Source organism: Leuresthes tenuis, unplaced genomic scaffold (genome assembly GCF_036924035.1).
Source record: "Leuresthes tenuis unplaced genomic scaffold, fLeuTen1.0.hap1 SCAF_12, whole genome shotgun sequence".
Classification (NCBI taxonomy): domain Eukaryota; kingdom Metazoa; phylum Chordata; class Actinopteri; order Atheriniformes; family Atherinopsidae; genus Leuresthes; species Leuresthes tenuis.
Genome location: NW_027325366.1, coordinates 25,467,688 through 25,483,166, shown reverse-complemented (window position 1 = coordinate 25,483,166; position 15,479 = coordinate 25,467,688).

Sequence of the window (15,479 nt, the reverse complement as noted above, 5' to 3'; positions counted from 1 at the left end):
GGTTGGCATTTTGTTAAAAAGCATAGCCAGAACTCAAGATCTTATTTTGAATCGTCTGATACATATCTCTTATAAAAGTGTGCAGAAGTAGCTATGCCAGACATTTATTTTCAGTCAGCATGTGAAAAATTAGCAACAATCCCTTTAAAGTATTGTTTTCCATAATGGAAAGACCCCTAACAGAATGCAAATATGAATTTCTACAAAAAAACATTTGCAATAAACTTGAAAAAAGTACATTATGGGAAGTTTTGGCTGCTGTAATTTATTTATGTATTTGTAATGATTATTTATTATTGTGATTACTGCACAAAAGTGCAGATAAACATTTTTGCACCAAAATAATTTTATTCTTGGTATATTTATTTAGAAATTTTTCCATAACCATAAATTGACTGTCATCAAGGCAATTGCAGTAATACAGTCAGTGTTAAAAGGTCCCTTTTTGCTTTGAATGAAAGGAGTAGCAAGTGTGATCTTACATTACTGTGAGTTATTTACTTCTGTTGTTTCTGTATCATAGAACCAGGGAAATGACTTAGCAGGGCCATAATATAAAGAATTTATATTATTGATGAATACAAAGAGAATGAATTCTTTATATTATTCTCTATATATAACGGATATCCACTGTGAGGGGTTGTGCAGGGATGTAACAGAGGCCTGCTCTTTGGTACAGATGTTACATGTGTTGTTAAGGTTTAGGACTTTATTTTAGGATCAATATTAAGGAGCGTCTTTACAAAGGTAGATATACTCACACAGCGCTCTCACAAAGACAGAATTGTTTTCCCTGCTGTCTTTCTGTGCACACTGGTGGGCCCTGACCAATCATATAATTTCAGGCTGGGTCACACACAAACAAGTCTGTGTCTTGGAAGCCAAGATTCAGTCTGTTAAGGCCAGGGGCCAACAATCTCTAACCAGGAGAGTGTGTACTGTATGTCTGTGTGTGTGTATGTGAAAGAGAGAGAATCAAAAGACCAAATCGACAAAGTTGGATTCACCTGACAATCATCTGGTGCAGTGGACCAAAGGCAGGTGTTGAGAATGACCTTGGCCCTCCTAGCAAGGAGCAGTGAGCGTGTGAACATATAACTCTTCATCACTGAGTAACATGATGAAAAAATTCCAACCTTATGAGATTTAATTCAGATGAAGATTGATTTATTTTTTTGTTTTTTTAAATATTGAAAAATTGCACATAGTACATTGTAATCACAAATTTTCCAATGGACTGAATGAATGCTGGTATTATTATTTGTCAGATAACTGTAAAAGACATGGCACAAGTGTAAAATGACTAAAATGAGACTTCTCAGCTAGTGTCATTTTATTTCCTGTCAGTAACATCAAATAAAAAGATGTGGTAATTAAAAGAACGAGTGCGTCTGAAAATTCTCTGAGAAAAAACTGCTCCTGTGACACAACAGCTGGGGCCTGGTGGCTCAGTGAAGTACACAGAACCACAGTTCTGCAAATGCTAAATTCTTGGTAAAATAGTTTTTACCAAGAGTTAGTTAGTTAGTTAGAGTTTCTTGTTCACTTTTATTCATTATTCTCTAAGCGAAATAGAACTTTCCTTTCAATTATTCTTTATTTATTCATTATTTTCTTTGGCAAATACATAGTTTTTAACTAGGTAAACATAATTATGACACTTACTAAGGTGAAGTCACTACAGGTTTTTCTTTAGTGTCTCTCATATGACCTTGTATCTCTGAAAGAACATTCTGTTTGAAACAATGCTATTTTAATTGAAATATTTAAATAAGAGGGATATTTACTTTTCTCTGCTAAAGGGATCACAACTAAAAAGGAGAATGATCGTTTATATAGTGAACAAATATAAAGTATTAATCAAATTATTACATGCTATATTTATTAATAACTTTAGCTTCTTTCTCTTCATGTGATGTAAAACCATTGAAATTATGCATTATTTATAACTTTTATGAAGGTAGTTATATTTGATTAATTGAAAAAAAAGGCAATAGAGAGAGAATTTAGTCATTCTTACCTAATGTCACTGTGTTTTTACTTTATGTGTGGCTATGCTGCTGAGGCTTACATACTACAGCAACCCAATATTGTTAGCTTCCCTTAACATAGGCTATGTTTGTGTGTGGTTGCATGACTGATTTTGCCATTAGAAGCCCCTAATGATAATTTTACGCTCATAATGCTATAACTGGTGGCGTTATTGTTGAATTCTTCATTGTAGATTGCTCTTTTTTTCCCCCCACGTGCCTTCTCTTTCATTCACACTCCCTTGTATATTTATGTGCTCAAGGATTCAAGCTGACCGTTTCAAAGAACACATAGTTGTTGATATCCTGCACGGATTAGCTGTAATCACTGTAGTCGTAAATGGACTAGAGTAAATTACCGCACGAGTCTACGGATAATTGGAATTTGTGACAATATGTAATGCAGTGGCCAATAAAATGGGAACAACTGCCTTAGAAAAAGAAGTTTTGTCTATTTGAGAAATGTTGGTGAATTACCCGCACAGGCTTTGGATTGTTAGTGAATTATAGGTATCGTACTATGAACCTGTGCTATGGGCAATGGGACACCGGTTCTCATAAAATTAGGTCTAATTGCTTCATATGATATATCTCAATATCTTCTTATTTATAAAAGAAAAATTAGAAAGTATCTTAGAATTATTCTAACATCTTAAACATTTAAAAAAGTTTGTATCAGAGCCATTTTCTTGTCAAAGGCGACATCATCTCTCCAAAGGACACAGAGCAAAATCAATTTGACATTCGGTATTGAGTTGAGATAAGAGAACAGGTACGATCTATTATCTATGACATGAGTATATTATATAACACCAAGAGCAGGTTCACATGATGTATATCTTTTGTATTTCATAAGGGATCTTCCTCTTCTGGTAGAATGTATTCTCCCTGTTAGTCAGACAGAGAGAATAAACGACAGAGTCAGGGAAGAGGACAGCCTGCTCCTCCTCCTCTCCAGCTTCCGTGACTATCACAAAGATTCAGAGCTGACTCTAATTCAACAGGACTGTCATAGCTCATGAAAAAATCATGTCGTATAATCAAATCGGAGTAAAAACCCAGCGCTGGGCCTCGTGGGAGTCTCTGTGCCCCCTGAATATTTCATGTAATGGAGGCTCTCACCACCATGGAAACTCTCAACAGTTCAGGATTGCGTGCAAATATTGACTGTAGTGTGCAGGGACGAGGGCCAGGAGAGGCCAACCAGCAACCGAGCCTGAGTGAGTTTTATAAATAATGGTAATCACATGTGACACCACTCGTAGCAGGGGGGCTCGTGGCCACTCATATTCTAATACTAGATTGCTGTTACTGAGTGCAGCAGAGTTAAAACGGAGGAAGACACAGCTGAGATAGAAAGCGGCGGGAGCTGAGAGGGAGGGGGAGGGAAAAAAAGTGCCCTGATGCATATGAATTGACAAATGTCTGTTTTGGCTGCTGAGAATAGAGCTCAATTGTAGGTCTGAGGAAACATCAAAACACAATTCAGGGCTGACATCCAGTGGGTAGAGGAGGTGGGGGAGGAGCTGACAGTGGACCTAGGCAGCAGCGCTACACTGCAGCTAAGCGACTGGCTTAGCTGACTCTTCTTACACTGGGCATAAAAACAGAAATACAACTCCGTAAGTGAACAGAAAAAAAGGGCTGTTTCCTGTAATTCTTTTAAGCGCCTAAAATCAAGCCTATAGCTATTTAAACAAGTTCAAGTTGAGAGTGAAAGGCATCTTTGTGTGCCAAGGCTCGAGTGTTAAACCACAGTTCCGTAATATTGGTCATACTTTTAGCTGGGATCATCTTGGTTCAGTTTATCGGGCAAACAATTTCAATTCCCTTGGTTTTGACTGTGCAAGATGTGTTAGTTGTTTCAGCATCATTGTCACTTTCAAAAGCGTCAATATTTTGGACAGTATTAACATCGGGTCGTGGTGCAAGAATAATGAGGAAAAAATATGGAAGAAAATGTTTTTTCTTTTGAAAAATGAAAAAAAATTTTTTAGATGGCTTTTTGGCCTGCTACTTCTGAGGCCCCATAAATGCTTAATGGCCCTAGAGTTAAAGGGGAACATATAGTGAAAAAAAGCTCAAATGCACTCTGCTATTTCACATGTTGAAAAATTTTGAAAAATTTGCTACTAAGATACGAGAATTCTGCTTAACTATACCTATCGGTAATTACTTGCCCGGAGTAACTTACGGAAACAGACAACATGCAACAATCACACACACAGACCTCATTCAGAAAATAATCACTCTACTAAAAATGTTACAACATTTTTCAATGAAGTGCAGTTCAGACAGACAGAGTGAACAGCAAACTGTATATATGTGCTGGTAATGGTTGGGAGTGGTGCCGTTTGCATGTATTATCTGCACCTCTCAGACGTGGTAATTGAGGCTCAGTGCTGTTATGAGTCTGGTGAGAGGCAAATAAATGCATCTCCTCACTGCTAATGCTGAAATCCGATCCTGTCTGCAGATATTTACTGTGTGCTGCGTGCTGTCTGTGCCCGTAAGCCTGTGCATTACCCCTGATTCATCAGCCTGTTTATCTCGCCAAGTGAGCAAGAAAAAAAAAGGTCTGCAGTAAATTCCCATTATTAGATGAAGTGTGAGGAGGCCATGGGGGGATAAAGGAGACAGACAGCATGGCTTTGATACAAAATCAGCAGTCCTTCAGACAGTGGGTCTCGTCAGCTGGGGCAGATCATTAGTTGTATCACTATGAGATGATGTTTTTACGGTTTAGTGAGAGTTGATTTACTCTGATCAATGAGGGATCTGTCTCTGGCGAGCAGAAACACAGTAAATTTTTAACAACAGTGATGTTATTAGCATCATGGTTCTTGGGTTGTGAAGCCAACAAAGAGTTTACAACAAGCTGCTTCACATTAGACCCTTGCACAGATGGGCCAGGTTTTAAAAGTGCAATCCTGGAGTGTCGAAACACCACTACACAACCCCACAGTGGATAATTCACCTTTCATTGCTGACAGAAAGTGCACACGTAGACTTTCTTAATTTTCTTTTTAACTATCTCAGTAATGTTATGCTTGTGATTCTCCCAGATTCTGCATGAAGATCTTGAAAAACTTACTGAGCTCCATTTGCAGGCTGATCTCAGAAAAAAACTTGGGGAAAAATAATCTTGATACTGCATAAGTGGTTATGGCATGTTTTCTTTTTCTTCTCAAGGACAATTTGGGATTATATATCTTTATTTAGCCAGGTAGAACAGAGAGGTGACTGAGGTGAGTGTCATGCAGAATGGCTTATGGTCAGACTCAAATCTCGGCTTGATGTGGCAAGGACTCAGACTCTATGCATGTATGCACCTGGTAAGCTGTAGAAGCACCCCTGGTTTTGTAATAAAGTAATCTTTCATGCTGGTGCCTCAGAAAACTACAAAACTGAATTGACAGTCCACTATTGTTTAGTCGTGACGCTGCGCACTCCGAGACCTGAGAAACTGTGTTTCGTTCTTATCATGCCAAGTGGTTTGAATGACAATAAAGCTGAGTCTGAGTCAGACTGAGTCCATTAAATAGAAAAATGTTGTGCATAGACAGTGTGTTTTATTACATTATCTAAACATATCAGGAGGTTGGTCCAACTTTGGTTATAATTCACATGAATAAAGAAATGACGTGCTTATGTGCTTGGATGTACTTAAGCAAACCTCTGGTGTTCCTTGGGAAGTTTAATGTGTTCTTTCCAGACAGGTTCCATTTTTAACTATACTTTATTATCTTTTCTTGTAATACTACTACTACTAATAATAATGATAACAATCATAGCATCTAAAATAATAACAACACATAATAATTTGTTGCAATTCCTTTTGCAGGAACAAAAATGAACAAAACACAGCATCATTCTGCCTTTTTATGTTGCGCAGTCTTTTGTATATATGTTGTCTTTCTCATTTGAGTTGTGCATTTTTCTGCTCTATACATCATTGTGGCCACAACAGACAGCAGACAGACAGCAGTGCAGCAGAGGGTGAGTAAAACAAACAGAGAAATTTGAGTTAGTGTAGAAACTTCTGCCTCTTTACTCTTTAACTACTCAACTCCTCAACAGCCTAACACATCTTAACAACATTAAATTTCATCAATGGATATGGATTCATTGTGCTAATATAAGTAATAGGTGCATAAACAGTGCCAGAATGATTTTGACATTTATTATCTGGTTGGTTCATGCAGAAAATCACCCCAAGGAACTTGTTCTGATCTTGTTTTGCTTCTCTTATTTTTTTTTGTAGACTTTTGTTTTTTGACCTCATTTTATGAACCGATCCTGTTGACAAGAATTTTATCATTGCCTTTTTTTTTTTGGAGCCATGACTGGCTCACATGCATCTGTTAGCTATATCAGTCAACAAACAAGGGTTTATTAGAGGGCAGGCGAGGTGATGATTGATCCAAAAACATTTGCTCTGACCTGAAAATTTAATCTGTTCATTAAATTCTGGCTGGAAACAACTGTTGCCTTCTTTCACCTGAAGATCACAGTTTCACCCTTTGGTAAATCCTTTTTTTGGGGAGGAGGGGTGATAAATACTCACACCAAAGCCACTTCTTTTGTTTTATCCAAAATCTTATGCCATGTTAGGTGTTATGGACTAGGAAAGGATAACAGTAGTGATTTTAAAAAAAAGAAAAGAAAACTAGTGGTAGGTGGAGAAAAAAAATGTTGCAATGTTGGCCTCTTTTGGCTGAGAAAAGTCTTTTTTCACTTTTTTCTTATTTTCTCTGTATTTGCATGTTGAGATTTTTGTTTAACTTACAGTGAACAAAATAATAACTTTTTCTTAGCTGCTTGGTCCTTATCTTTACTGATATAGGAAACACCAAAACTCAAACTTGACAACATTTTCATCTTCTTTCACTCAAGTGCAGCTGAAGTGTCATTGTTTAGTTGTTAGAAAAAAATATGAAAGAAAACTTGAGAGGAAAACATCCTCAGTCAGTGGGTTTACATGATGAGATTAACTCGATTATAGCTATAGTTGGGTTATGCTCCTTATCTAAGCAAGGGTAATTATCCTTGGACATATGGCAGTGAATGAATTGAACCACTGGCACAAAGCATGTCATACCGCAGTACGATAGGTGGCGCTGTACCCATTTCAACTATCGCTAATAGAGCCACTTCTGGTTGACGTCTTCTCCACCAACAACAACAAAACTCAGGCATTCAAGAAAGATGGCGAACGAAGAGCAAGATGAAGCTACGTCCCTCTACATTTGTGATGAGCATGGTTATGGCACAAACCCGATGCACAACGGCGCATTCTCCATCGCGTTGTTTGTTTCTTTCTGACTGTGGAGACAACAGGAGTAATATCGTCTCCTTCGACTTCCGGGTGACTATCACGGGAAAAAGCCTCGATCATGCGCAGAACGCTCGATCTGATCCACTGTCTTCTACATGCACGTTCAGTGGGCATTTGGATTGAGTTATCCAAAAGTCCAAAAGTCTTAATTCAATTGCAAGTAACCCGATCCAATTTGATTTCTTGTCAGATTAAGCTGTCTACATGAACTGAATAACTCAATCTTATTGTAATTTAGCCATTAATCCGATCCGATGGCCCGCATGTAACCACACTGACTCAGAATAACTAGAATCACTTGAATCTAAAGTTAGACAACGAAGTGAACCACTTGGCCTTTAAAATCAGTCCCAGTCTCTTTCTCTCGCTTCAAAGTACAGTGTGGTGCTTCAGTGCCATCACTTGCCTTCCCCTGATGTCACGTTTGACCTCTTTCTGTTGCTTCTCCTAAAGGGAGGCAGGCACGCAATGCCATGCTGCAGGGATGATGCAACCTCTTTTGTTATTCACAATGCCCACATTATTGCCTATGAGTTATGATTTGTAGCTCCACGGCACTGTGATAACACATGTTTTGACACACAGAACCTTGGGTGATAAAAGCTTTATGTGTTCACATTATCGTGATTCTTGTAGGTTCTGAAAAAAAAAAGGACAATACTTTGAAATATGGCACTAAAACAGTGTCACTGCAAAGATAAAATGTGGATACAAAGTGATCTTCTGTCCATTTTCAGCCTTCTTAATTTATAATCAATGCCTAGAAATGAGTCTTTATATTATGGTGCAAGTAATCAAATTTTGCTTTTACTCTTGTGCACTGGACCTGTTTACCAGTGCACAGTCTACAGGTGTATGTGAAATGAGCTCTGGGAGGTATGCTGTTTAGACAAGGAAAGCACACAAACAGCTTTGCTGACACCATTCTGTATGTAATTACTTTTAGAGGTTGCACAAATAACAGATGGAAAGGTGACCTTTTCACAATATTTGTTTATGCTTGAAATTTAATCTGTTACTGCCTGGCCTTTGTGGGAAAGTATGAGGAAAATGCTCCAATATCAAAAAGAAGAGGGTGTTTGACAAAACGTACAGCGAGATTTGACATGTAACTGACAGAGTGAACCCCCGAAAGAAATCAAAATTAAACTTTTAAACATAGATTCTTCTTGAGACTTTGGAAATCTTACGTTAATATTGGAAACATAAACAACACTTCTGCAATGTTATTAACAGAATTGTTTCAATTTCCTCCATGTTTCGCCCATTGCTAACTATTTTCCCATTCAAATGACCTTGCAAAGCCTGTTTGAAGCTTCACAGTATGGTAATATCTTCCCGACAAGGACTTGCACCGTTACCCCCCGACCACACTGGAAAGAAGCCAACACAGCATGCTGCTCTGATGTGAGTCGTCACTCATGACATTAAAACTACCCAATTTGTCACAGAAACTCTCAAATTTCCTAGCATTGTTTCTCCCCCACTGAGAGTGAGGGCTAATTCAAACATACTCATCAGCTTATCTCTCCTCCTCCTCCCACTCCTGTCTCCTCCCATCTCCTCCAGAGCTAACTCAAAGCTAATTTGCAATTCTCGGTGGTGGAGGAATTGATGTCTCATCTTAGTGAAAGGTAACAGAATTATGTGAGTAATGAGTGAGGGAGGAAAGAAAAATTAGAGGCAGGGAGAGAAGCAGAAAAAGAGACAATTTGATGTGAAGAATTGGTAGCTTTGTCTTGTTTTTGTTTTCCCACTTAAAGCTCTAGTATGTTACAACATGTTCAGCAGGGATAAACGTCCTTGCGGTGAAAGGTGGAGACATGCTTGTTTATTCTATATTCATTGAGAGTTTCATTGCTAGGCTGCAGTTTTTATGCCTTTACCTTGATTCACATTGCTCACTTCTGTTGAATCAGTTACAACAGGAGTGTCCACGTATATTTAAATAGAAACCGTTTTTGCATGTAAAGGAAAGCAGACAGACTTTGACACCAATCTTCTGTAGGTTGTAGTGTCTTAGTTCAAGTTCATGAGATTTTTCTACCACAGATACTGTAATACTGTTTGCAGCCCAAAGTAAGTGGAAAGACAAGGTCTAGCAAAGATAACTATGCCTCTAACAGTTTTGGTTTTTAGATTGCAAGTGAAAATTTAGCTAAACCATCACTTGCCCTCTGTGGAAACTGTACTTCCAAGATAAGGACAACATCAGTTTTAATTTGTATCATTTTATCCAAAACAGTACATTGTTATGTTCAGATAGGAAAGGCCCTCAGTCAACTGCAATAATCATGAAGGGAGCAAACACAGAGTCTGGTAAAACATTTGTTAGCTAAGAAGTCCATAAAGGTTTATTCTTTTTGGCTGTTGTCCTTTGACACAGGCATGTTCATTCTCAAACCTTAAATACATGGTTATCAGCCAGTAATCATTTTGGTTTTAAAATTTTGGTTGCAAGTTTTTCATAATTCTACTTGTTAGAAACAGATGAATATTAAGTGCAACAACGTGATAAATATCCTCTATTGGACACATGCATGGCACTTGTAATATGTAATTCCTAGAGTGAGGTTCTGAGTGTCTGAGTGATAGAGAAGAGCACTCAACAGTGCACAGGGACTGCCCTCCAAACACATTCAACAGGGAAGGAAAGCTCAGTCAGCAGGAATCCTCTGTGACCACTAAACACTGAGAATAAGTGACAGTGCAGTGAGTGGACAAACATTTACTTCAACCCCAGTTCAACTCCACCTGAAATACTGTGCATTTTATAGTAGTAAAGATACATTGTAGCTGCTGTAATGTATAATAATTTTTTTTAAAAAAGAGCAAGTTAACAAATCCATTGTGGATTCCAATAGTCAGTAATATAACTGACCATTTCATAACTGCTGTGTATGCAGACATTTTGTTTTCTGTTTTTAGGGTGACTCTCTAACACCTGTCCAGGGGCCACAGATGAAATTATCCTTCTGGCTAACTCTGGCAGTTTCACAGTTATGTATATTAATGAGCACTGCTGTTGCCAATTAAATTCAGGGGATTACAACATAAAGAATTATGAAACATATTCTCAAAAAACGGTTTCACACTGACCATAACAAAACTATATGGAACCAGTCCCTTTAACTAGGACTAATCAGCGCTCACAAATAAGGCTTATTAGCACAAGCAAAACATTATCAGTTAATTGCTGACCTAACCATGTTAAAAGATTGTGTTATATTAATGTTATGCTTCCAATGAGTGTGATGCATTAACCTGATGCATAAACTTTCACTGCTCTTCAATTTTCTCTTCTTCTTCCTTTAAAAAATTTGCATCTGCTTCAAACATGTTTGGCTGAACTACCCAAATTGAATTTGAAATTGTGTTGTGCAGTGGTTTTGGTAGTGTGTGAGCAGAGTAAGAGGAGAAGAGTGCAGACAAATGTGGGTACAAAGGCAGGGGTGAGTCACATATTCGTGGTTTAAGACATACTTATTGCACGAAAGATGTTGAGTAACATATATAATTCAAGGGAGTTTTTAGGTGCTTAATAAATATGCTCTAAGTGACCCTTAGAAATGAAAGTTAAGAGGCATGTATACAAAACTTCAGTCAGTATGTGTATGATTCTAGCTTTAGATTGCTTTTGATCAGATTGCTTCATCAGCTTAAGGTGATCTGAGATTTTGCTGCGGAGACTGACAATTAAAATGCCAGTATATGATTAAATCATAGCTTCCAATAGAAATAATTGAAATATCCTTGAATATTTTCAAGAGGGTTTTATTATAAATAAGTATTAAGTGTTTTGTTATTAAGTATTTCTCATAATTGTATATTTATTGTGTGCGTTGATTCAGCCAGAGCAGCTACAATGAGTCCAGTGATTCTCCTAACAAGTTCCTTTTTGTTGCCAGTGACATAAGTTAAAGCAACATAAATAAACAAACAAGACATTGTTGAATCAGTAAAGCTGGCGTGAAATCACCGGAACACTGAATCTGCCTGTTCACCCTTTTTACAATATAAAGTTTATTGCTGCGCATACTTTCTTAAACATACATTCAGCAACTTTGTCTTACACAGTAAGCTGTGAAAGCTTGTTTTGAAGACCATGGAGCAATGGTGGCACTCTCTGCTCAGAAAAAATAACAAAGCAAAGACAAGGTCAATGACACTGCAGCGCAGGGTGACAGGTGTAGCAATTAGTAAAGTGTTACACTGCAGCCTTTGTCTCTGCCTGGCACCACTGGCTATATCTGAAAAACAGTAAAGCATAAAGAAACTGTCAAGTTAAACGAAAGCCCAACTGTGATAGCTTTAACTATATGAACAAAGTGACAAGTTGTGTGAGCAACAAGGTGAAAGCAAATCACACAATAAATCATCATGATTTCTGGGGCATTTTTCAAAAAAGCTTTTATTAATTCTACAAATGAAATGTGGCATCATGTATGAGTTGGATGGTCTACCCCATAATCTAAAAAAATGGCAAATATTTATCTACAAAGTTATTCATGATCTGACTCAACCTTATCGCCACACTTATATCATTTATATCAGAACGGGAGTTTTTTTATCTGTCCATGAGTCCATACTGAGCTCTGAATAAAGGCCCTTCAAATATTCTGCTCACTATATTTGAAATCAATGCGAAAGTTCTTCTGGCTTTGCAAGCTGGTTTCATTGCATGAATTCAAAGAAGATGTAAATAATAACTTCTGGTTGGAGATCTTGTGCTTGACTCTTATTGCCCCTGTTTAACCTGCAATGACTGTGACAGTAAATTATTCTGGTCGTTAATGACATTAGGTTTTGCTGTATGTGATTGCTTATGTTTCTGAAGCTTATCCTTCAGAACATTTACATGTCTGCATATTTTTGTTGTATATTGTGTGCTTACTGTTGTTTTGGAAAATAAATTTTCAGTCTCAAGAGTTTTTCTACCAGATAGAACAAAGGTTAAATGTACAAATGTTCATACAATATCCATACAAGTCTGATTAAACTTTTTTTTGTTAGGAGATACACAGGATGACTTATAAACGTATGCATTCATATGAAGAAGGATCCAAGTGTGCACCCTAGCATGTGCCGCATGTGCTACCACCTGAATGCCCCCAACTGAGAAGACATCTGTCTGCATGAGGGCCCACAGGTAATAACAGTAAAAATCCCCACCTGCTGTGTGAAAAGAATTCAGCGCTCCACTCATACACACTCTTCACACAGACAGGTTGTGTTAATATTGCAGGTTATAACTAGCAGCCACCCAGGAGGTCTCACACAGCTCTAATTAGGTGAAGGGTGGACTATCCAAACGCTCATCAACACAGCCAATGGCCTCACTGAGGTTTCTCTTGACCCGTCATTGGACTTGTTCACCTGGAAGCTGGAGTTGAGCATGAGGTCAGGTATTCTCATGTGACATGAATAGAAATAGAATGATAGGGAGGCAGGGTTAAATGGGAATGTCAGCTTTGATTCAAGTCAGGTGCCACAGACCAGCCAGTATGATCATACACAAAACCAAGTGTGTTTGTTTATTTAGTTTGTTGATTAGTTCCACTCTGGTTCAACCATTAGCATATTTTATGGCCCATTATATTACTTTCTAATAACACAAATTCTCTCTTCACCTAATTACCTTGATTTCTGAGTGTTGAATATCAGCCTTTGTTGTTTGCCTATAGAAATAAATATTGCATTTAATAAATTAGTCGGAAGTTTTCCTAAATTTAATAAAAATCCATTTCTCTAGATGGGACCGTAAGAATTGAGAAATAAAGAGAAAAGTGCAGCATGTTGCAAAATGCATGGCTCTGCTGACATGATGCCAAAGAGGACTAAGACGCCAGTTTTTTTCTGGACAGTAATTTTATCATCAGTTATGACCACCAAACAAGCCATCAACATTCACCAGTACAAGCGCATAAGCCAGGTGTCACAATAAATGCATGCTCAAGGACAACCTGGACAAATACTGCTGCAGAATATATGTATGAATGTGTGTGAATGATTAGAAAGCACGTAGTTATGTGTATCTTAAGACGTGCTGTATGAGTGTGTGTGAGTGGGGTGAATGCGGCATGTAGTGAAGCGCTTTGAGGGGTCAGTTAGACTAGAAAAGCGCTATACAAGTACAAGTCCATTTACCATTTACCAAAATGTTACACTTGTCATAATGTGCCTTTCCTTGAAATCAAATCAAATAATTTATTTTTACGTCAAAAATATTTAGTGTTTTGCAGAATAAATATATGGAATATGTGGCCTAGAATGCAACGGTTAAGTTACCTTGCCTCCTCTCTTCCTTCATTTTATGTCTGTCTCTGAATCTCTGACTGAGAAATCAATACTGTCTCCTGCGCAGCATAAGTCAATATGTGTCACACATTTTCTCTTGAAGCATTCATATGTGTTGCACAGCTGTGACTGTGTGAGGGCAGCCTCATAGTTTTCCAACTGAGTATAAGACCTCCCTGTTTTGATCCAAATAGAGAATCACCCTAAAAAAATAGGCATTTTACAGATATTTGGTGTGAAAATGCACAATTCCTTTTTTGATTAAATTATACTTTCTGAATCATGATATCCTCGAGGGGGCTACTTTACCATCAGGTTACCATCCCCGAATTCCACTATGGCAGTCAGCAATGTGGTGGAGGAATAACTTGGTCATGAGTTACATCAGTTCAAGCCTCAGCTGGCTCTAGTCCCAGCAATATCAGAAGCTCAAGCTAACATCACTTTAGTTCGAGGAGGGAAAAAAAAAGAAGAAGAGATTCTGGTGTTACTACTACTGCCATCCAAACCAGTCCAAAGCATAATGCCAAAGCTGGAGGATAAACTAGATGGTTAGCAAAGACTAGATTAAATCTCTGTGAATGAAAGTCTCAATCAGATGAGTCAATGAGTGCAGTGCTTCACAGACTCCCACTCGTAGATTAGGGCTGGGGCGTATCGATGGCCCAATTCTTACTGGAGGGTGTTACTTTCTTTTGCTTGAAGAAGTTCAAGAGAAGATCTGAAAGACGCACTTTGCCAGCAGTGGTTTTGCAGTGGTTCAATGTGACTTGAAACAGTAGAAGTCTTTCAAGTTATTTTTTACCAATTATTGTAAATTTGATGTGCTTCATCATAGTGCTTTTAAAGGATTTAGGTCAGAGCTTAAAAAACATGTTTTGGTGTGACGTAACTTCTGTAACTCATGTAACATGTTGGACTGGATCGTCTACTGGTTAGATTACTGCCTTTCCTGTGGGTGACTGGGGTTTGAATCCACATGAAAGGTACTACCTTCAGTAGTTGTCCTTAGGCAAGAAACTCCTTATGCTACCTGCCTACATGAGTGTAAGTCGCTTTGGATAAAAGCATCTGCCAAATGCATAAACATAAAAACAGATATCTCTTTTAATTAGTTTAATCACATGTTAGAAGTGTTTCAGTCACATGTGTTAATCAGATAACAGAGAAGAAAAATTGTTCATATTAAGGTGGAAATTTCTTTTGGTACTGACACAAAAATATATTTGTTTTTGCACTCATTTACAAATGTGGTGATCATTGCCCTTAGATGTACGAGTGCACTCTAATGTTTCCGTGTGTGTATGTGCTTTTATACTTGTTTGTATTATTTTCTTGAGGAGCTGTTGCACTTTGTGTGTGTATTTCTTGTGTGAATGCCTGAGGCTATCTTTTACCTTCCTACCCTTGCCTTGAAAGCACAGCTCAGTCATGCTACAGGCGAAACCTTCACAGTGGGTTACAGCACACACAACACGGCATGGAGCTCTGCGGCTCTCCCCAAGCCTCATTTGTTTATATGAAAATATGAACATATATACATCCATATACCACAGGCCTGGGAGCTTGAGGGTTTCATGCAGTATCTTAGCTGTTCCTAAAACTGCACTCTTCTGGACAGAGATCTCTGATGGTAAATGGACTTGTACTTGTATAGCGCTTTTCTAGTCTAACTGACCACTCAAAGCGCTTCTAACACTACCGATGCTGTTCCCAGGAACTGCTAGATCCATTCTCCCAGTTTGGGGGCCACGGCCTCAAGTGCTCCAATTAACACTGGCCTTCAATTCCCACATCTTTTTAACTTCCTCATT